The sequence below is a fragment of the Ursus maritimus genome, unplaced genomic scaffold (assembly GCF_017311325.1).
Source record: "Ursus maritimus isolate PB19 unplaced genomic scaffold, ASM1731132v1 scaffold_14, whole genome shotgun sequence".
NCBI classification, from domain to species: Eukaryota; Metazoa; Chordata; class Mammalia; order Carnivora; family Ursidae; genus Ursus; species Ursus maritimus.
Window position 1 is genome coordinate 29,497,081 of NW_024423786.1, and position 23,187 is coordinate 29,520,267.

The 23,187-nt window shown below is 40.8% G+C and overlaps 1 protein-coding gene across 4 annotated transcripts in view; it reads left to right on the forward strand.

The window, feature by feature from the left end:
* Positions 1-23,187, forward strand: part of FHIT (fragile histidine triad diadenosine triphosphatase) — a 1,380,201-nt gene that overhangs the window by 28,823 nt on the left and 1,328,191 nt on the right. For all 4 annotated transcript variants that reach the window (XM_040628600.1, XM_040628602.1, XM_040628603.1 and 1 more), the window contains exon 2: positions 4,998-5,046. The gene's annotated coding sequence lies outside the window, so the exon portion shown is untranslated. The remainder of the gene's footprint in view (positions 1-4,997; positions 5,047-23,187) is intronic.

Consider the following 23,187-nt stretch of genomic DNA (forward strand, 5'->3'; position numbering starts at 1 on the left):
TCTTTCAGTCCTTTATCTTCCTCCTGTTGCTATTCTCCCTCTCTTCCCCTTTACACCCAGACATCTCTAGGATTGCCCTTACTTGTCTTCATTTTAATGATTTCCACATATTTGTTAACCAACTCCAAACTGAATTCTGTCTCAACCAGTCCAAGTCCTCATTGAGTTCCTCAGTGACCCTCACATTGGGCATTTTAATTTTTTAATTTTTAAAGATTTATTTATTTGAGAGAGAGAGGGGGAGAGAGAGAGTACACACAAGCAGGGGGAGGGGCAGAGGGAGAAGGAGAGAGAGAATCTCCAGCTGAGCGCAGAGCCTGACGCAGGGCTCAATCTCACGACCCTTAGATCATGACTGGACCTGAAATCAAGAGTTGGACGCTTAACTGACTGAGCCACCCAGGGGCCCCACACTGGACACTTTTAGTACTTACATTACTTGACCTTCGGTGACACTTAATGTTTTTGTTTTACTTCTCTGGCAACTATTCTCTCTCCTATATGGCCATCATCCTCCTCAACCCAACTGTTGAATGTTCAACTTCCTCAAGGATCATCTTCCCTTCCTACTTGGTACCGACTCCCTGGACAGCCACATCCATACTCACAACCACAGTTGTGAGGCACAGATAACTCACTGCTCGCAAACCTCCTGTCTGAGCTACAGACATGCATGTCCAACTCCCGACCTGGACATTTCTTTTATATATATCTCTCAGGCACCTCAAGTGCAATATATCCACAACCAAAGTGGGATCTGGGCTCCAGATGTGGACCCTTGTGCAGTGGGATTCACTCAGTGGTGTTGTCCAACCCCAATTCAGAAAGGGAAACTGCCCTAAAGATTGTAATATTCAAACATAGGTTTAAAATCTCTTTTCGTAATTGATATCTACCTTTAATGTACTGTGATCAGAGAACTTTGATAGCTGTTTTTTTGGTATTTGTCGAGACTACTCATATGGTGTAATATGTGGTCAGGTGTTCCTTATGTTCCATACACACTGGTAAAGAATGCTATGGCAGATGGTCACACCAACACATTTATCCAGTCCCATGTGCTCATGTTACTGAGCACTGACCACCACCCCTCCTGCCAAGAGATGGAGCCTTTGTTCTCTTTCCTTGAGTCTCCATGGGGGTTTGTGACTGCCCTGACCACTGGAATGCTGTGTAAATGGTATTAATGTGACTTCCAAGCCTAGGCCATAAAGAATATAGCTTCTGGGAACTCTTGCCTTTGGAACCCAGCCACCATGTTGTGAGGCAACTCAAGGTATGTAGAGAAGCCACATGTAGATCTTTTGGCTGATAGCCCCAGTTAAGGTCTCAGCTAGCCTTCAGCAACCACTGGCAAACATTTGAGGGAATGAGCTTTCCAATGATTCCAGAGCCCAACTCCAAGTCTTTCAGCTGAGGCCTCAGGCATTGTTGCATACGCTGGCTTACCGTACGCTGTCAGAATTCCTGTTCCATGGAAACCGTAGAGACAATAAATTACTATTTTTCAGTCATTAATTCTTGGGTAGTTTGTTATGTAGCAGTAGACAGCTGATGCAAATATGTATTCTATCACCGGTAACTTCTATTTTGCCTAGTAGTATTTCTACCAGCTTTCTTTTGGTTCCTATTTGTGTGGTGTATAGTTTTCTGTACTTTCCCATTCAAACTCCCTCTACGTTTTAGATGTGTTTCTTATAAACATCATATAGCAAGATTTTAAAAAATCCATTTAAAAAATCTGTTTTAACGGATGTGTTTAATCCATTCACTCTGATTCATGACATATTTGAACTTACTTTGAATATTTTCTTTGGTATTTTCTACTCACTCTGCTTTCCTTTGCTTCTTGCCTGCTTCCATTCCAATCTTCTGTAGAGAAATGGCTGAGTTTTCTGTTCTTTATATTGTTCCCTCAGTTGGTTTGGACGTTTCTATTCTTTTGGTGATTACTCTTATGTGTTTTAAAATTGTGAAATAGACCATACATACAAAATAATTTTTGGAAGTGTATATCTATAGTCATTTATTGTATTGTATTCTATTATAATACAATATATAATAAACTAAACATCTAGATACCTCTTCCCTGGCCAAGAAATAGAGCATCACCATAGTCTAGAATCTTTCCCCCCAAGCTAAATGTTGCCTGAATTCTGTGTAAATCATTCCCTTGCTTTTCTTTATGGTTTTGCCACTTACATGTTATATTCTTAAACAAGATAGTATGTATTTTTACCCTTTTGAACATGTTGTGTATATGGAATGATAGATATAGTCTTCTGTGACTTGCTCTTTGTTTTATAAAATCATTTTTGAGAGGCATAGATGTTGATATGTGTGACTGTTTCATTGATTTTTCAAAGCTGTATAATACTTCATTGTAAGGCTGTAAAAATGTATGTATTCATTGTACTGTTGATAGATGTTTGGGTTGTTTTCAGTATCTCTTGGCGTTCTAGCAATGATGCTCTCAACATTTTTGTATGCATCTTTGTGAGCATATATGCAAATGTCTTTGACTACATCCAATGAGAAAGAAATGCTGGTTATCCTTAACAAGTTAGTCAGTAACTTTAATGCCTATCTTCAACAGTTTAATCAGTATCTGTCTCTTCCTTCTAAGCAATTTATTCCCCTCCTTTATGACATATAATTGCAGCCAACAACTCATTTCACCTTATTTGCAAACCCCCAAAATTGGTCGTTATTGTTGTTGTTGGATTTTACAACCAAGGCTTAGTAATTATTATTCAATACCCATTATTTATTATTAAATTTACTAGATTTACCATCATGCTTGCTAATGTCTTTACTTTCCATTGCCTTTTGCTCCTCATTCCTTCCATCTGGGGTCAATTCCTTTTTATTCAAGTGTGCTTTTTAGTATTTCTTTCAGAAAAAGTGAACTACTATGAGGAGAAAACAATCCTTCCCCCCTCCCCCAGATGTCCTTATTTCTCTGTCGTTCTTGGATGATAATTGGTTTAGCATGGCTATGGAATTTTTGTTGAATTTTTTTTTCCCCTTAGTACTTTGAACATGTTATTCCATTGCTGTTTTGCTTTTATTTTTGCTAATGACAAGTTGTTTTGCAAGGAGTCTGTTTTTTCTCTCTGGTTGACTTTAAGACTTTCTATCTCTGGTGTTTTGTGGTTTCTTTCTAATGTACCTACCTGTGGATTTGCTTTTATTTATCTTGCTGAGGTCTTGGTGTGCTTTTTTCAAGAGGATTCATGTCTCATTCTAGAAAATTTCCATTCGTTATCTTTTCATATTTGTCTTTACCTTTCTCTGAGCTTGGGTATTTGGGTATATATGTATTTAAATTATCACCATATTTTGCTTAACATTTCTATGTGTTTAAAGTGGAAAGGCATACAGGTCAGCCTCTATGTTGTCAGATCATAAGTGTCTCATATTTTACAAAATGCAATATTATACTATTTTATGTAGTTTTCCCCAAATTATTTTTCTCCCAACTCTATTGCAATTCATATAACGGGAAGGGGAAATTTCTGATGTTGTCTCATGGAGGGGCTTTATGTCCTGCATTACTATTGCGGGATTTATGTCACAGCCCACAAGTCTGGTCTTAGTCTTTAGTGATCAAGCATCAGCAGTTAATGGGCTAAAGCGGGTACTTAGGACATTGAAGGAAAAGAAAAAGAACCATGGGAAAACCATGAATTAGTTGGCCATTCCCAACTATTGCACTATTAGATGTTAGGACCTAGCCAAGAATGACAGAAAGAGGAATATTCCAATTAGTTTTGACCATATGGAGGCACCATATGAGTAATGACGTACTGATGTTATATCAGCCCCTTGAAATATTATTATGACGGTAGTCCCCTGCATATCAACTGAAGATACATTCTGATACCCTCAGTGCAGATGTCTGAAACTGTGGAGGGTATTGAACCCTGTGTGTGTGTGTGTGTGTGTGTGTGTGTGTGTAAAACTGTGATAAGGTTTACTGTATAAATTAGGCACAGTAAGAGATTAACAACAATAACTACTAATAAATTAGAGCAGAACAATATTCTTTAATAAATTATGTGAAGAATGTGGTCTTTCTCTCTTAAAATATCTTACTGTGCTGTACTCACCCTTCTTCATGTGATGACATGAGATGATAAAATGCCTACGTGATGAGATGAAGTGAGGGGAATGACGTAGGCTGGCAAGTAGCGTGAGGCTACTATTGACCTTCTGACAGTTTGTCGGAAGGAGGATCATCTGCTCCAGACCACCGTTGACTGCCACTAACTGAAACCATGGAAAGTAAGACCTCCAATAAGGGGGGGATCTCCAGTATTGCTTAACGACTCTCATTTACCACATCTCTTACCGTGTTGACCCGTGTGTGTCCAGTACATGGAATATTTTGATCACAGGGAGCTTAATTTAACATGTCAAGTTTTGATTTGAAATGCCGAGTGGGGCTTCCTGGGCTTTGTGAGTTTCTCTCTACCTTGGGAATGGGGACAGTACCTGTCAGCTTGCATCTGTGTACTCATGGGGGCAAGTGGTGCAGTCCGCATTGGAAGGACTATGCGTCTCATAGAAGTGGAACAGGCTCCCCCATGTAAAACTTTTTCAGAGAAATGGAAATAGAGTGTGTAAGAAAGATGACAATGAAATAAGTAAGAACATAAAATGCTCAGTCAGAGTGAGTGTGCTGCATAACGTTTAATTGGACTTGCATCTTTGCACTTCACAAGCCGTTCCCACGCTGTTGAGGAGTTCACACCCCAAAAGATTTGACTGTCCATCTGACCGGTGTGTGTGATTGAGTTCTGGCCAGATGTGCGTGCTGTTTTTACTTGATGACAGTTTTTTATTGGCCTTTTGTGAGGGAGGTTTGAGGCCCGCGTTACTTGGCCAGGGCCACATACCATGGCATATGGCAATTCTCCTTAGAGACACGGAGAGAAAACGGTTGGTGTTTTACTCGCAGATAACTCCCTACTTTCGTTTTTATCTCTTTGTAGCTTTGAAGCTCAGCGAAGAAGGAAAATCCATTGAGAACAGTCTGTGAAGGTAAGTGTATTTATTACATGGCCTTGACAAACATTGCCTTTACAACATTGATTTTTCTTTTATTCAGAGATTTAAACACTCGGATTAAAGATACAGCTGACAGGACAACTTCCTTAACCACCTGCTTGTCCTCCCTCTTAGGCAAAAGTGCTGAGCAATAGTTAGCAGAGAGCAGGAGGAAATAAAATGATGTGCTGAGGGTAGCCAAATGCAATTGTATGCTTGCTGACTTTTGCTTTCTTCTCAGCAGTTAAGACATTCCAATGGAGCTAAGTTTACTAAGATTAATGCTAGCTGGAAAAAGAATGCACTTGTACCGCTTCTAGTCGATGGTTAAATAAAACCAGCTGGCCAAATAAAGCATTTAAACTAAAATGCAGAGTGGCATTTGAATTGGGTTGGATGAAATTTATCATGAAAGTCAGTTGTGCAGTTGCGAGGAGAAGCTAGTTTTGTAGAAAGGAGAAGGCCAGCCAGTTTGGTGTAGCTAATTTCATTCTGCCCAGTCTCTGTGGACCCTAAGTGAGTTACAGGAAATGAACTTCCAAGTTCGAAGCAATGGGAAAAGTACCTATCAGCTTTCTGTGAAACATTACAATCGCATTGGTTTTTACATGGAAAAATGTAATTGTTTCCTCTTTGCTAGGTATATTTATAAGCATACCGCTGTACAGCATTGTTCTTTGATTCATTGTTTAATTTCTGTTCTGCATGAAGTATTTTAATTTAAAGAATTCATTCTGGGGAATTATAGGGCTGCAGTTTCATCAAGAGTCTTTGGTGGCCAGGGTGAAATATGCCATAATTTTACATTTGTTTTCATCATCAATTATGTTTTTGACAATTTTAGGTTTTTTTCCTGTCGTTTTTATTACAGCAATCATGACCGTGACCACTTTAGTTAAAGTTGAAAAGCCATTTTGATTTACCTTATATTTTAAGTTATTCCTAACTTTATGACAAATCTACTTCTGGGGCTGAATTTTTAATGTTTGTTTTGAGGGTGAAAAAGAATTTTGCAGGGAAATTGGAGAAAACTTCTTTTGAATGATCAAAACATGAGCTATAAAAACACCATTTTGAGGATCTGCTTTGGGATGACTAAACTCTGGTTCATGAAGGCTGGTTGATGTGGAATTTTTCTCTGATGGTTTTCAGCCATATAACTTACACATCTCTGGACCACTGAGCTGCATCTTGGAATAAAGCAGTGCTTGATAATCTCTTAGGATAAATTCTCATAAATTATTGGAGCTGGTGACGATGTGGCAATCTTCAGAACCTTGTGACCTTTAGGTACTGTTACGGTGCTCCAATTTCTCTTGGAGAATGTTTTCAAATGGCACAGTCCATTTCCTCTGCTCGCAATGAAAATCCCTTGTTGGGGCTCCTGAGTGGCACAGCGGTTAAGCGTCTGCCTTTGGCTCAGGGCGTGATCCCGGCATTATGGGATCGAGCCCCACATCAGGCTCCTCTGCTATGAGCCTGCTTCTTCCTCTCCCACTCCCCCTGCTTGTGTTCCCTCTCTCGCTGGCTGTCTCTATCTCTGTCAAATAAATAAATAAAATCTTTAAAAAAAAAAAAAAAAGAAAAGAAAAGAAAATCCCTTGTTAAGTTGGTATTTTGGAGTCAGACATGGATTTATTCCTGGGTTGGCTTTTATGAGCTGTTGGACCATGGACACATTCTGTACCCCCTCTGCATCTCAGTTTCCTAGTTCGTGAAATGGAGGTAATAATATTGTTTTCCTCATAAGGTTGTTGTGAAGGTCAAATGAATTATTAGGTATTAAGGGCTTGGAACAGGTCCTGGCCCGTGACAACTCCTCAGTAGATGTTAGTTGCTGCTGCTCTTGTTAATATTACCGTCATCATCATTATCATCAAATCAGCATCCTTCTGAATTTATTCATTAGACATTTTGAGAAGTCTGTGCATTTTGGAAGCTTCAGGTTGATGTTTCCAGTACTAAAGGACAAATTCTGCTTTGTCTTTAGGAATCAGAGGAAAATATAGCTTTTAGGTAAAGTGAGAAGTGAAGCCTCTGGAAGTAAAAAGTTGTCAGGGTGAAGTTTTGTAGGCCTCAGGGTAAACACTTTCTTTGGCTGTGTGTAGACAATTACTAGTTAATATAGCCTTAAGAAATAGTGATCTAACTGCTAGGTAGTTAGGTTCTTAAGGAATTTTTGAAGAAAGGCTTGGCAAGCGTAGAGGGACTTCTCCCCCTTCCCCTTTCCTTCCCTGTCTTGTACCTATTTTCCTTCCTAACAGCACCTTGATTTCCTTTTGATGTGGTTAGATCAGTGGAACTGTAACCAGGGGCCCTTCTCAGGAGCCTATACTCAGCTTAGGGACGGGTGCATGATCACTAGCTTGGTTAAGTGGGTGTTCATGTGTGATTTGAATCTTGAGCTAGGGGATTCTCCTTCTCCCGGTGGGCATTCTGCTCTGAAAATACCTACTGTGGGGCCACCTTAGCAGTTCCCATTCCCTAGTCTCCATGTCTGTCTTGGCAAATGATGGTTGCTTAGCCTTATTTTCCAGTGGAAAATTAGGCTTATTTCCCAAGGATTCAATGAGCCCCTAGTTTCCTTCCAATAATTCTCCTCAAATTAGCCAACTGGCTTCAGTCTTGGAACCACAGAAGCCTAAGTGGTTGAGTAGTTGACACATTAGGGAGCTAGATTTGGAATAAATGGGGAATGTTTGGAGGCTTACAATTAAATACTGTTCATTACTTTCTTCTGTCATGTGTAAGTACCTGAACATTTTGCAGTAGGTTATAAAAGGTGCAGAGTTCTCAATTAGTATTTTAAAAGCAGGCCATTTTGCTGGACTTCCCACTACTCTTGTGTTTGGTAGAGAGAAGTCACTTCTGGCTGCTTCTCTAAGCTCTCAAAGGATGTGTGGGTATGTGGGGGTAGAGCTGGAAATGGCAAGAGAAGCAGAGAGGTCTTTGCTCCAGTTTCTGGGGCCCTGCTCTCTCTGCGGCCTGAGGTTTGTGAAGGGACTGTGATTTCCTTCCACCTACTCCAGCCTCCCCAAACAAAACTCGTTACATATTTTTCTTCTTTTCCCTGAATTTTTTATTCCTCTTTTGAACACTTGCCTTGTCCTACTGAACACCTTCGTTTCAATGATGTGTACAATGTGATTGAAAACTCAGTTATTTCCATCTCTGCCATTCCTCGTGGTTTCTTGAGAATGGAATGGGCAAGTGCGCTCTGTTTTCCCCTTGTGTCTTGTTTGTTGACTACTTCTGTGTTCTGTGCGGTGCCTAGAACAAAGTTGGTTAATGAATTTTTCACAGGAACATCAATTTTGCGCTCCTACTGTGAATAAGTAGCATGACTGCCTTGTGTGGTGGAAAGAGCCTTAGCTGACATGTTAGGAAATGTGCCTTCTAGTTTGGGTGCTGCTGTTGGTAGCCTGCATTGAGGTGTTCTGATGATATAAAGATAATGTATGTGAAAGTGCTTAGTCAGGTGTCAAGTGCTGCATAGCATCAGTGGATGATGGTGATGATGATGGTGATGATGCCATTTATGTTAAACAGGTTGAAAAATCAAGGGATCTATCTAGCTAGCTAGCTAGCTAGCTGAGTAGAAAAGGGACATAAATTTAAAAAAACAAAAGTAAAAATAAAACTCTGCCTGGTGCTTGTGCTGGACATTCCGTTTGTGCCTCCAGCTCCTTGCTCCACTGAAAGGCTCTGAGCCCCCAGAGGCTACCCTCTATTGTCAGCATTCCCTGGTCTTCCTTGCTCTCTAGCTTTCTGTTGAATTAGCCAGTGGAAGGTACTGGGTGAAAATCCGAGAATGTGACTTGGGAATATTATTCCCCACCTTCCATGCAGCAATGCAGTTGGCAGTGGCTATATCCCGCTAAGGAGGGCCGCAGTTCCTGCCGTGGGCCTTTCTTCTGCAGCTGGAGCTCTTTCCACTGTCTGAGAACTTCCCCTTCCCTTTTGCCCCTTTAAGTCTGGCATGCAACAGTTTGATTTGTGCTAACTCCCCGGTCCCAGACTGTCCCTTCTGGCTTCCCTTAACCTTGCCCACACCCTTTGTTAAATTCACCTCCAATACCCCAGGCGAGGCTCTTGGCTCTTTCCTGATGTGACCTCGATTGCACAGAGGAACTTCTTTCTTTGTGTTTCTTTCTGCCATTCTCAGTTTAATTCAGCAAATGTCTTCTTAGGACTTACAGTGTGCTGGGGCCATAGTAAATGGTTATTGTAAACTTTCAGCACCTGGACATTTTGGTGGTATAGTTGGAAGGATTCTGTCAATCAGTTTTTTGAAGAGCAAATTTTGGTAAATTGGAAAACCTTATGGTAACCCTGGTATATAAAGACATCCAATATTATGAATGTTATGAATTATCTTTTAAAATTCACTTTTATTTTTATCAAAGCAACCTATCCACATTGTTTGAATAACACAGTGCTAAGAAGCAAATATTGAAAAACTGCAACACTTAACCCCTCCTGCATTTCTCCCACCCTTCCAACCCACGCCCCACAACTGGCAGCTTTCAACTCTGATACTATCGGTGTTTAATCTCTTGCCAAATAATGTGCTTATCCTACTGTATCGATTTTAGCAATAGTTTTTAGACACGCCCCACTCATCGCTTCTGGTCCCCACAGCCCCCTAACATAATTATAGCACAATTTTTGTTTAAATCGGTATGTAATACTTACATTATCATGTTGGTCTGGTTAGTAATGTGTTCTTTAATGTGTAACTTTTGGTCTTCCTTGAAATTAACATATGCTTTCAAAATTTGCCTTCTTTCCTAGGCATCTACCTTATGAGGTGTAGGTAGTAATAGTCTACATTTTATAGGCTATTATATAGCCTACAATATATACATTTTATATTTCCATTTTATGGATGTGTAAATTGAGGCTCAAGTATTTTGCCCAGAGTCACACAGCTAGTAAGGGTCAGAATTGGGATTAGATACCAGCTAGTCTGTCTACAAAGCCCACATTCTTAATCATGACATTGTTACAAACACTGTCACTTCAGTTGTTATCCTAATGGCTCTGTTAAAACAAAACAAAACTTGAGGTCTATCTTTCAGATTCAGAATCAGTAGGTCTGAGATGGGGACCACAAATCTGTAGTTATAAAAAGCTCCACAGGTGATTCCATTGATCAGCAGGGTTTGAGAACTTCTGTTCTATATCCTATCATTACCGCAATCACCATCCTCACTGTCATGATCATCAACATCATCACCACCACCACCGTCATCACCACCACCTCCATCAGCAGCAACAAATGAGTCTTGTGCTCTCGGTAGCTAAGGAAAAACCCCGGTGTCTGTTAAAGCAGCTGCTTTTTGACCTCCTAGGTGAGATCGCACTGGTGGGTGATTCAGGTAATAATTTATCCAGCCATTTTTAAGTTTGGACAGTGCTTTGGGAGGAACTGTGCCCCACAGAAGTGGACAAGGGTATTTTTTTCACCTCAGTTGGTTGATACTTTATCTGGTAAAAAAGCAATAAGAACACTGTCTCTCTACTTAACCCTGACCTTAAAGGGACTCATTTTTTCTGAGTCCCCTAAAATGACATCTAGGGGGAATACAAAGCTCAAGTAAAGGAGAAACTTTGCTGTCTTTGTTCTATTTGATTTCCACCCCCCCCCCCTTCCTCCCATGCTTGTGGCATTTCTTGTTTATCAGGCAGGAGAGAAGCAGTAAAATTTGGCCTGGGGTTTTCTCATCCCTAGGTGTGAAATTATTTCAGAACTATAATAATAATACTTTGCATTTCTATAGTCGTTTTATTTGAAGATCTGAAAGTATTCTGTTGGTGTTAATAGAGCTTCCCAGCACCCTCTGAAGTAGGTAAGTATTATTAGAGAAGATTTCCTCCAAGAACATTTTCACTTCATATCCCACGTGTGACTTGAAAATGCTTTTGTATTGTTTGGGAATCTCAACTACTTAAAGTGCCACGCATATAGGGCACTTGTTTTCTTTATATTCAGTCTTCAGTAATTCCCAGCCATTGAGAGAAATATACTCTTTCCCATGAATGGGTGTGGCATTATTTAGCGAGAATTAAAATAAAAGCGTTCTATTGTTGCCTTTTATTTGAGTGTTTTTTGAAAATATTCAGTAGTGTTCACCAGCCATCCTGGAACTGTCTATCTTACAGTTAATTTTCCTTTTTTTTTTTTTTTTTTTTTTTTTTTTTTTTTTTTAACGTAGCAGGACTTGCGGGAATATATTGAATAACTAGTGGGAGTTTGGCTTGGTGATGTGTCCTTTGGGAGCTCACGACATGTCAAGCCAATTAAAAATACAAACTGAGTTTGCATTCTGATTTAAAGGTTTAATTTTGAAAAATTGCTTTGAATGTTGCCTACCTGAATTTTAATCATGCAGACATGCCTACTTGGTTATTTTTTTTCTCAAAATGTTGTGAGGTTTCATCTTCAAGGCGTTTCAGAAGTGCGGCATGTCTGCCATAGCACATGTGAGGAGCAAGAATTTCCTGTCTCCTCCAAGGACCTTCTAGCTGGACTAAGAATCAGATTGACATGAGACATATTAACAGGAGAGAAACACATTTGATTTCATATATACGGAGAATCCACATACTTATTGAAACTCTGAAGATAGTCGGGTAAAATGAGATATATGAATTAAGGAGAAGAGGGTAGGGCTTGGGACTTTAAAGAGAAGGAGTGTAATTCACAGGGAAATGAAAAAGAGTAAATATTTGGTAAACAAATGTTTCCTGGACCTTTCAGAAACAGTGGGTCAAAGAGAGGACATTGATGAAACAGAACATTCAAGAAAAGGCCCTCTGTTCCTTAGTCCATGCTGGTCCCTCTAGGAGGTTTCTTGTCCATGGAGTATTAGGTGGCTCTGTGGTGTCTCTCCAAAGGAGTTTGGGCTCCTTTCCATTTCAGAGACTCAGTATTCATTTTCCCAGCATCTCCTCACCATCCCCATCAAAAGTCCTGTGACCTCCCTGAAGATCTGCCTGGGAACAGGGTGCTAGCCTCCACTACTTTAAGGAACTAGAAAACCTCTAGTTTCTCCCCAATAGTATTACACGTAAAAAAGATTAAAAGAAACAGAACAGTTTTTTTTTTTAAAAGATTTTGTTTATTTACTTGACAGAGAGAAAGACAGCCAGTGAGAGAGGGAACACAAGCAGGGGGAGTGGGAGAGGAAGAAGCAGGCTCCCAGCGGAGGAGCCTGATGTGGGGCTCCATCCCAGGGATCCAGGATCATGCCCTGAGCTGAAGGCAGACACTTAACGACTGAGCCACCCAGGCGCCCCAGAAACAGAACAGTTTTAAACAACAAACTCCAATCTTGGTTTTATCCCTGTCCTTTTTGCTGGTGTCTAGCTCATACCCTTCCATGAAAGCAAAATCCTTAGTAGGGGCCAGATTTCCGGGGGTGGGGGTGGTTAGAGAGTGCCTTCTAGTACTTTCTACATTTGGACAAAGGGAATGCAAGCTCTGTTGAAGTTCTTGAGATAAGAAAGAGGAATATACAGGAGGGATAACAAAATGTACCACTTGGTATCCTTAAAATATGCTGCCCACCACTGAGACAAGGTGATGTTATCAGCATTTGTGGTGAGTTTTATGACTCTCACGATGGAGAGAGTGTCAGATGATCACATGGTTAATTCCTTTCCTGGCATTTCAATTGTCTTCCTTTTTAGGGAGAAATTCACTTAAGACCCATCATCTGTAGATTTGGAGGAATGTGGGCAGAACCATGAATCTCTGCACCATTTTCTCCTGAGTCTTTTGCTCAAAGGAGGTCACATAAATTTGTTGCTAATTATGTGAAGATAGATTTATCAGTGAAGATGCTTTTGGCTGCAGATAATCAGAAAGTCAACTCAAAATAGTTTAAACAATAAGGGAATTTAAAAAAAAAAAAAAAAGCTTCCAACCCTCTCCATGTCTACCTGCTGAGTCCCATGGATGTCATGATTGATTGGAAGGCATTATAGAACCCGGGCTCTGAATGTCTGGAATCCAACCTCAATCCACTTTTCCCTGGTGCCAAGCAACTGGGGACCCACCAGGGTGCCTTTGACAATTGTCACTGTGCAGCAGGGAGAGGATTTTGAGCACTAAGCTGTTGACAGATTGCTAAGTATTGTCAATTATTTTGTGAATTTCTTTATCAGCTTATATTTGAACACAAAATAAAAGCCACCAGAATAAGGAAAATGAATTATCTCAAGGAACAAGATATCCCAAGGGGGCAGGTCTAGGTTGTGTTAATATGGTGGCTGAACAATGTCATTCAGGTCTTAAATTTCTTGCTTTTTTCCTCTGCCATCTTCATTGTTTTGACTTGGTCCTCAGACTGGCGGCCTTAATGGTTCTAAGGTGGCTGCTTCATTCTGGGGAGTCACCTGGACATATGGTAGCATCCATTGGCATTGGAGACTATTTGTTCTTTGTATCCCTTATTGGGAGCGTTCCTGTAATCCCTCTAGCAGGCTTCTCCTTAGGTTACATTTGGCAGATTGCAGCCACATACTCCTTCTTAAATCAGACACTGGCACATGGGATGGGATTACCTTGATTGGCTTACATTGGTGCTTTCCAATCTAAATTTGTTCTTGTTGGGGTATACCTAGAAAATGATAACATTTGGTCAGCACGTCTGGTAAACAGATGAGGCTGCTTATATCTTTTTTTTTTTTTTTTATTCATTCGACAGAGAGAGAGAGACAGCTAGCAAGAGAGGGACCACAAGCAGGGGGAGTGGGAGAGGAAGAAGCAGGCTCCCAGTGGAAGAGCCTGATGTGGGGCTTGATCCCAGAACGCCAGGATCGCGCCCTGAGCCAAAGGCAGACACTTAACGACTGAGCCACCCAGGCGCCCCATGAGGCTGTTTATATCTGGAGGTGGCTGGTGGATGGGTGTGTGTGTGTGTGCATGTGCGTGTGTTGGGGGTGTGACTGGGGGCTCTGACTGTCTTTACCCTTTTTGCCTGGCTGCCTTAGGGGCTAAAGAGCTGGTATCCGAGCAACTGTAACCCATTTTCTGCTTTGAACTAATCAGGATTTACCCCTGAGTTGGGTTAATCCCTGGGTACATGGCTTTGTGGAGGGAGGACACTCCAATAAAACTGAGGTTTTACTTTCAAGGCACAAGAGTTGGGTGGGCCCTCAGCGGTGTGGACGTTTCTTGTCTTTGCATATATACCTAATATCCTTCTTTGAATCATTAGTTCTTAATGGAGAAAGGACCAAGTTTTGCAAATGTTAAGTGCTCAGTGATTATTTGTATATTGAATGAACGAATATGTACTAATGTACTTGACTAACTGATGCTTTCAACACCACTGACCTCCTGAAATATGCCGGGAGGTCAAGAAACTCTTGATGATTTTACATCTAGGGAGGGAGACAGATCACAGCTATTAAACAAACAATACATATATAACTAAAAGTTAAGTCTTATTGCAACAGGAGGCAAAACAGAACAGACCTCTTCATATGTGGTGGTCTGGACGGGCTTGAGTTTATGACGTTTTAGATGAGCACTAAAGGAAGGGCAAGGGGGCAGAGAATCAGCCGTACAGACTGAGGAAAGAGGGCTCATAGTTTTGACCCTTTTCTAACTACCTGTTGGTTCAGAATCATTTGTTTTTAAAAACAAACAGCGACAAAAACAAAAAAAAGATAGGGTATTTGCTCTAAGACAACCAGCTAGCTTACGATTTGAGGGCAGGTTGGACTGAGAGGCTTCTGAGGCATCGGACCAGGAAGCGGTTAACCCCCTAGAGCAGAAGCGGTAAATGGATAAACCACACTGACTCTCACTGTCTCCATCCTAAAGCACAATGACTAACTCTGGCTGTACATTCTCTCGCACTGCTTCTCCCTGCACACTGGCTGCTCTGCTCTGTGTAGCCGGTCCACCTTGACTGTCCCTGATGTTCCCTCTCTCCCTTTTAAGGGGTGGATAGAGACTGACGGGAATTTCTCCAGCTCCTCTTCCCTGGGGGCAGGTATCTGAGTAGCTTGATCAAGGTCAGGTGCTCACACTTGCTGGAGTCAGCTGTGGTCTGGGCCCAGGGTCTGCCTGGCTGGCTGCCTACTTAATTCTACTTAATCCCTCTCAGCAGGATTGGGAGAGATTCTCTGACAAGGTGCAGTGCAGGGCAGGTGCATGGATTAATACTCTTGTAAATGCTGTTTTTCTGTTTCTCCAACTTAAACAACCCTGGGAGGATCCCAGTGATGTAAATAATTTAGTTATTACCTGAGTTACTTTGTTGAGTACTGATGCCTACTGCCAGGCACAGCATACAGTGGGTACTTACAAAGTAGTTAGTGATGGTGATAATAGCAAAGGAGACCATGAGATCTGTGGTAGTTCTTTCTTAATGGTGCAGGTCAATTATATTATTTTGATGGAAATCCTTCTTTGTTTTGCAGATGAAAAACTCTTTTGTAAATGCCAGTCTGTATCTTTAAACCACTTTATAATCACTTTATTCATATTACAAAAATAATACACTTGCATTTTGGTTTATTTGGGAAATGGATCTGCAAAAGAGAAGAAAGTAGAAATTGCTCAAGATCCTACTGTCCAGAGACGACCACCTATGGCGTTCCGGGGTCTTTCTTTCCAGTCAGTGTTTTTTGTAGATATGTTTCTTAAAAAAAAGGTATGTACTGCTTTTTCCACTTAAAAAAAATTATAAGTATCGCTTTTTAAATTTGCATTGTGAACATTGAAAATTTTTCTACTACACCATCATTAAGAGCGGCCCTGGATTCTGCCATGGGGATGTGGCCTGTAGAAGCGGGTGTACAGACTGGGAAGTCACATCTGTCACTGAAGGTGGTCCTTAGGCTGGGACGGATTGGAATGCTGACCCCGAGGTTGTGTGGCCGTGCAGATACTGCAGGGTGATTGTTGGAGTTGGTCAGAAATTAAGTTTACGTGATAATGATCACTCTTGTCCCCTGGGCCACCACTTTCCTGAGGGTGATTTGCATGAAGCTCATTTATTGTTTTGCAAGGAGGAAGGCTCAGCTTGAGCATCCCTGTAAGGAAAATAATCAGCATCCCCCTCAGGGTTCCAGGAAGCTTCTTTGCGGCTCAGGTCAGGGTGGCCCCTGCAGACTGCATGCACTTGCTTCTCCCGATAAAGCAAATGCAAGCATGCCAAATTGCTTTGCTCCAGCTTAACCCTACTCCAGAATGAATCCATAAATGCTACAAAAGGAAAGCTTATGAACATATGCTACACAGAACTCAGAAAGCGTCCTGCCTACTTAATCCTTTTCCTACTTCAGGGGGAAAAAAGTCTGTTTATACTTGAACTGAGAATTGAGGGATCACAAAAATGAAGATTGGATGCCTTGCTAGAAATCACCAGTTGTGTTTTCTCATTTCCCTTAGAGCCATGGGTTGATTTTTCAATACAGCTGTGTCAGTGGGGACATGTGCCGCTCTTTCTAGAGATTTTAGATTCACTCCCAATTATGGGACTGTGTCTAAATGCCTTTTGAGGAAATGCGAGTTCTCCTTGTTTAAACACAGAGTGTTCAATATGGTGGATTCTGAGGCCTGGAGGCCGTCTCTTTATGTCATTATCTCCCCCCTTCCATGACTCCCCATTTAGATTATTACAGATGGTGAAAGGCATTTCTCCACCTTGTGTTCTTGGAGTGATTCTTTCACAGAGAGCTGCGTGGAATCACGCTAGGTGCGCACTTGCTCGGAGATTCAGGAACACGCCCTGGCACTTAGCATGCATCTTCGTCCTTCTGGTTCAGGATGATTCCCCTGCAAAACAGTTCTCCTTTTTCTTGCTAGCATATTTGCTTGCAGACACCCACAGAAGCTTTCTGGCAAGCTTTCTGGTCCCAAAGCAACTCAGATTTTTTTGATCCCGCTCTGCTTGCTCTGGGCCTCCCCACACGGGAGCTCTGGAGGAAACTCTAGCAAGTCAGCTTCAGTCTCTTTCCATATCAGGGAAGTGGATGCTATGTTTCTGCCTGTGTCTTATTTAATGTGTGTCTGTATCTTCCCCCTCTCTTGGGCTAGGGGTCTACAGGGCCATTCGGTTTGACACCAAAGGCACTATCTGTGTATAGCCAGTCATAATGAATAACTGTAAACAGGATTCGATGCCTGCCCAAAGGGGGTGTTAGCCAAGAGGTGTGTGAATCTGCTTGGAGGGGCAACAGCTGAGATGTCAGAGTAGTTTACCATCTCCCGGGTAGAGGCATTGGGAGAGTGTTTTCTGTCTGAAAAATATTACAGGCATGAGATCCTACACTTCCCCTCCTGTGGCTGCAGGTGCTTATCCTTCTGATTTAGAAATGAGGGATGCTGTATGGGTATTATAAGCATAGGAGATTCAGAGCAAGAAAGAAGTGAAAAATGCAGGATGCTTCACAATGGGAGTGAATTGTGGCCATCCTCAACCCAGGGTGCGTTTGGTTAAGATGCATTTATGAAGACTGTTTGTACATGATGCTGTGCCCGTTTATACCACTGGGACCTGCTAATCTCCATTTTCTGTGAACATTAAAAACATCATACTCTGATACTGGTGTTAAATAACAAAAATTCAACTGAATAAATTTTAAAAAATCTAATTGGCTTTGTTAAACCATTCATGAATTGGGCAGCCTCCCAACTAGCAAGTGGAGGGGAGCTCCAAAGGGCTACAGAGAAGGAAAGGTTTTTAAAGGTAGAGAGGTGGGGGATGGGGGAGGAAATCATTAGCAAAGAATTCGTTGTTTTAGGCGAGGTTGTCCTCCTAAGAGAAACAGAAGGGGTCTGTCAGTAACCTTTCTAGTGCTGACCAGGAAGTTCCCACGTTGACTGGGTAAAGGGTATATTCTTTTGAGGTTGAAACTGCAGTTAGGTTAGGTATTAAGTCACGGTTTACTGACTTGGGGCCTTACCTAAGTGATGCTATTTGAAGCCTGTGTTGTTGTTTTTTTTTTTAAACTTAACACTGGCAAACCAGGGAGTTATCAGGACAGTGAATGAAAGCAGGTGGGTGTTAACACTGAAACAAAAAGACATGAAACCATTATGCCATTGATATTTATCATGGTATTGTGATCTGGTTAAAAACTGTAGCCAGCAGCTGTGGCCTACGATATACTCTAGGCAATATGGTAGTCACTTTTCTTAAATTCTCTCGTTTAATCTTTATCACAACTCATGGGGCAGATATTTTTCTTCCGAATTTAACAGATGAGGGAACTGAAGTTCAGAGAAGTTAACTAACTTTACCAAGATTGCACAGCTTGTAAAAAGGGGGCACCTGAAAAGAGAGAATGTGGCAGATCTTTGTTCAGCTAGGGCAAAGGAAGGGGAACTTTTTTCTCTGAAAAAGGCATACTGATGGGATTTTTGCTATGTTCCTTGGTAATTTTGGACTGGTTGGGATAATTTGGGGGCATGCCGCAGGCACGCAGGTGCTCCTTTCTGCAAAGCTGATTCATTTTCATTCATTCATTCATTCATTCATTCATTCATGGTTGATGCATTCAGATTCACTCACTTGCTTTTTCTATAAATTAGGCACCTGTTTTGCTTAGAGCTAGGTGTTAAGAGCAATGGAAAGATGATCAGAGAACTGAGAATCTGATTGGAGAGAAGGTAGCCAGGGAGAGCTAGAACATACGGCGCTTGGTGGTGAATATGGCAAGAAGCAGCAGAATTCAGGAGCTCGCTCCAGGAGTTATTGGGGTGACCTCTAGGTAATGTGTCTCCTCCTATTGGGAACCCCTGTTAGTATTCCAGAAATTTGGTCTCAGCACAGGGACTGACATTTGTTCTGCACTGTCAGCCACAATGAAGAGACCTATTAACAGCATGTGATTTCTTTGTGATGGGTAATTTGTGAGCTCAGACGTGTAAAAGAGCTGGTGCATAGAAGTGGAGAAGGACCTTCATATCAACCAGTACAGCGAACTTTCGCTATGACACAGATACAGGGACAACCCCAGATACAAAGAATTGTGTGGTGGGCAACAGCCTGCTACTTTGTACCCTTATTTCTCATGGCTTGTGACATGCACCCCACAATGCCCGAAGCATGTAGCCTTTCACAGGTTCTCAGTGCCCTTCCTACCTCTTTTTGGTGGTCTTTCCTGCTTTAGTCAGAGCACAGGATGGAGAGAATTCGGATATCAGTCAGTTAGTGCTCTCTAGTGTGAATTTAAACCAATAATTTCAGGTGGTGCATGAGAGGATGTTGGATGGATAGTTTTCTTTCTATTTGTGGCAAGTGGTATTGACTTGACTGTATACAAATGATATTGAATATTTACAGTGGCAACATAAAATTGTCTTTTTTAAAAAAAGAATTTATTTATTTGAGAGAGAGAAAGAGAGTGCACAAGCAGGGGTAGGGTAGGTGAGCAGGGAGCCCGACACAGGGCTCGATCCCAGGATCCAGGGATCATGACCTGAGCCAAAGGCAGACGCTTAACCAACCGAGGCGCCCCTAAAATTGTCTTTCCAAAAATTTAAGCTAACAAAATTAGTTGATTAAAAGAAAAATACTGTATTAATGCTAGAACATTGGTTCACAGATATGAGTCATGAAGTTTCAGAACAATTTCCCTGGGTGTATTTGCATTTCAAACTCTGTCTTTAACTGTGGAATACGTGTGTTTTGTATCATAGGAAGAGAATTTAATTGATCAGGGTGGAGAGTGTGCCTCTGAGATCTTATGCTTCCTAGGTAGCCACTTAGTTCACCCTCTAGGATTATGATTTACCAGTGTTATAGATGTCTCATGTTATAGACGGCTCATGTCACACCAGGCTTTTCTTTTAGTTAACAGTGACACTTTAGAGGAAGTGATTCTTCCTTTGTAGTATCCAATTTGCTGCAACTATGAGGCATGTGACCAAGGGGTTTTTCATTAAATGCTCATGTGAGCATGGACTAATGCTGGTTAGAGTATGTAAAGTAGACATGGTATCTAAAGCAGCCAGAAAGAACAGTAGCGACCACCTAACCATACAATTATATAACAGAAATGCAATAGAATAAATGGAGTATTTATTTCATGTACCAAAAATAGCACCTGAATCTGCTCCTGAACCATTTTAAACAAGGGACAGGAAAAATTGTCAAAACAAAGAGAGATTATTCTCTGAAATAGTAATTAGGCTAGGACAGAGAATACTCTACTGCAATTTTCAGTGGGCTTGATGTGTCAAAATTCAGGGGCTTGCTAGTATTAGACTAAGTGGTGGGGTTTTTTGGTCTTTAAGTGGGTCTGTCTTGAGGCAGAGCCAAGAGAGGGGACCCAGGGGAATAAGAGCAGCCTGTGCTTGGAGTGAAATGAAGTTTGCTGATAACGTGCACATGACAGGCCAGGTGACATCTTGGCTTCTTTCTAGCTTGTGATTTGGATAATTTTTTCCCCCTGTCTTACAATGTATTTGTTTTTTGGGTACTTCTTGGAAGTAGTAGAAGGAATACTTACTCCTAAAGGTCTGTATGGCATCATATTCTAAATGCATTGGAGAGGCTGTTGCTACATGAAGTTATTATTTATCCTTTTTGTAGGGACAAAATTGGTGTTTCTATAGTATGTATCTATTTATTTGTTAGAGCCTCCTAATGGTTGATGAGCAAGAGATAGAAAAGAGAAAGTAAATAGTAAGTAGTATAACTATTATTGTTGGTCATGACTTGGTTGGGTTTTTCATCTAGTTTTGGGGCCCAGTTCTTTCTGTTGACAAAGAATAATTAATTACTTTCAGAATTTAGACTACTGTGTCACCAATAGATGTTTTGTAAAGCTAAGGTATCATTTTAACTTAATAATGTTCATTTTTCTTGTATTAGGTATGAGCAAGGGAAAATAATCCAAACTTTTGAAAAAATAGTGGAGATATACTTACTTGAAATGCATATATCTTACATGTGAATGAATGGATATCCCTGTGTTCCAATAAAACTTTACTTACCAAAAACAAAAAACAAAACAAAAAAAAACCCACGAAGAAAGAAATGCATATATCTTGCAAAAAATATTATCTTGGTAACTTAAAGAAACTCCGGCCTAAAATGGTAACTATCATTCAATATCCCCAACTTGCCATCAAGATTGGTGAAGTGACTCATTCAGTAATCAGTTCCAGTGCTTTCTTTAACTCTGCTGGGGGCTGGACATATAGCTTATCACTAATAACATCCCTGCCCTATAGTTCCTGTGTTCTAGCTTTAAGTAAAAACCAAGCAAATGAATCCATTAATACATTGCATGGTACTTTTTGTGTCCAAATCAACTGCTATTTCTTGAAATAGCCTGAGTTTTATCCAGACAGCTACATAAACCCAACCTTGGTATTTAATCATGGTAGATAAGCAAAACACACTTGAGATCTGTGCTTCCTAAATCCTGGAAACTGATTGGATAAGAGAAACTGAAGGACTGTCATTTTCTGGGTATTTCATATTTATGGAAGCCGGGAACAAAGCTAGGTATAACCTACTCTTTAATGTTATTGATTGTTGAGAGGAGGGGAAAATGAAAAATCTATTTAACATATTATCTTTGACTTCCAGTAAAGTGAAATGGACCTAATCAGCACTGGTGTTTCTAAAAATGTGTCAAGTGTTTACATCTTAAATGCATTGTTAATGAGCTGTCACATGAAAATTTACCACAGGATTGTTCTAAGTCCTCTTGCTAAAGCCTCAGAGGCCTAAATCCCAGCAAACATTTTCTGGAAGTTTTAGGGCACCATCACGATGGACTACAGCCCTCCCCACACTTTCATTACAGGAATTAATATAGTGAATTGCTATATGAATTGTTTGATGCTGCGAGGGAAAGGAATGCCAAGTGGTTCTAATGAGACTACCAGCAGCTCTGTAGTGGGCAAAGTCAAACTTCTTTGTGTTTTCAGACTGTCCACCTTCTTGCCCACAGTATATTTTTTTTGTCTTGGTTTAGCTGGCAAACTGCCGAAGGAAGAGAATGATTGTTTTATGTCAACTTTTTATAGAAGTATACGAGATTTGTGCACTTGCAAATCCATAGTGTACAGAGTGATGGATTTTCACAAAGTTTATGCCCGAGGAACCAGCATGCAGAATAAAAGATAGAACATGACCCTCTCATGCCATCTACTCTACTCCTAGCCCAGGCCATCACTACCTTGAGTCTAACATCACGAATTGGTTTTGCCATGGTTTTGACTTTTATATAAATGGAATCATACAGAATAATCTTGTTTGTGTGTGGCATCTTTTGTTCAACATTATGTTTGCAAATTTGGGACGATTTTTTTTTTTTTTGGTTAATTTTAAGTAATAATGTAGGCTCGTGTGTGTCAATTAAAATCATAGGGTGGGAAAATACTTTGGAAACTTTAAAGAGCCTTGCAACTGAAATGTTGGGTTGGTTGACTGGGCATTCGAGTAGTCTGGTATACTTTAATGTACTTTGGAAAAAATTGGTGTCATTTAGTTATTACGATTAGTTCAGCCACACAATTTGCATGTGCAAATTTGACAGTGTTTTACATGGAATAACTCATTTATATCTTAATAGATAATACTGTAAAATTTTTGGATATTAGGGTTTCAAAGGTCATCTTAGAAATGTACTCCCTGAGGTTTATTCTTGTACAGGTTAGTGGATAACTTCTTATAATTGACTAATTAAAGTATCTTTAAACCTAAGGCTATATACCTTAGTATTTCTATCCTTTTGTATTTAATTGCATATCTGTGTGAAGAATCTATAACATTTTCTCTTCCACTGTCATACGATACATAGGATTTGGCTCACAGGTCAGACTGCCTGCTGGATTACCCTCTTCCGGGAGGCCAAATATGTAATGATTTTCTTTCTTTCTCTCTCTCTCTCTTTTTTTTTTTTCAATATTTTATTTATTTATCTGAGACAGAGAGTGAGCACGAGAGAGAGAAGAGAGAGAGAGAGAGCACGTGCATGAGAAGGAGGGAGGGGCAGAGGCAGAAGGAGAAGCAGGCTCCCTGCTGAGCAGGGAGCCCGATGAGAGGCTCAATCCCAGGACCCTGAGATCATGACCTGAGCCCAAGGCAGAGGCTTAACCGACTGAGCCAACCAGGTACCCCCTGCAATGATTTTCTTGAAAAGAACTTC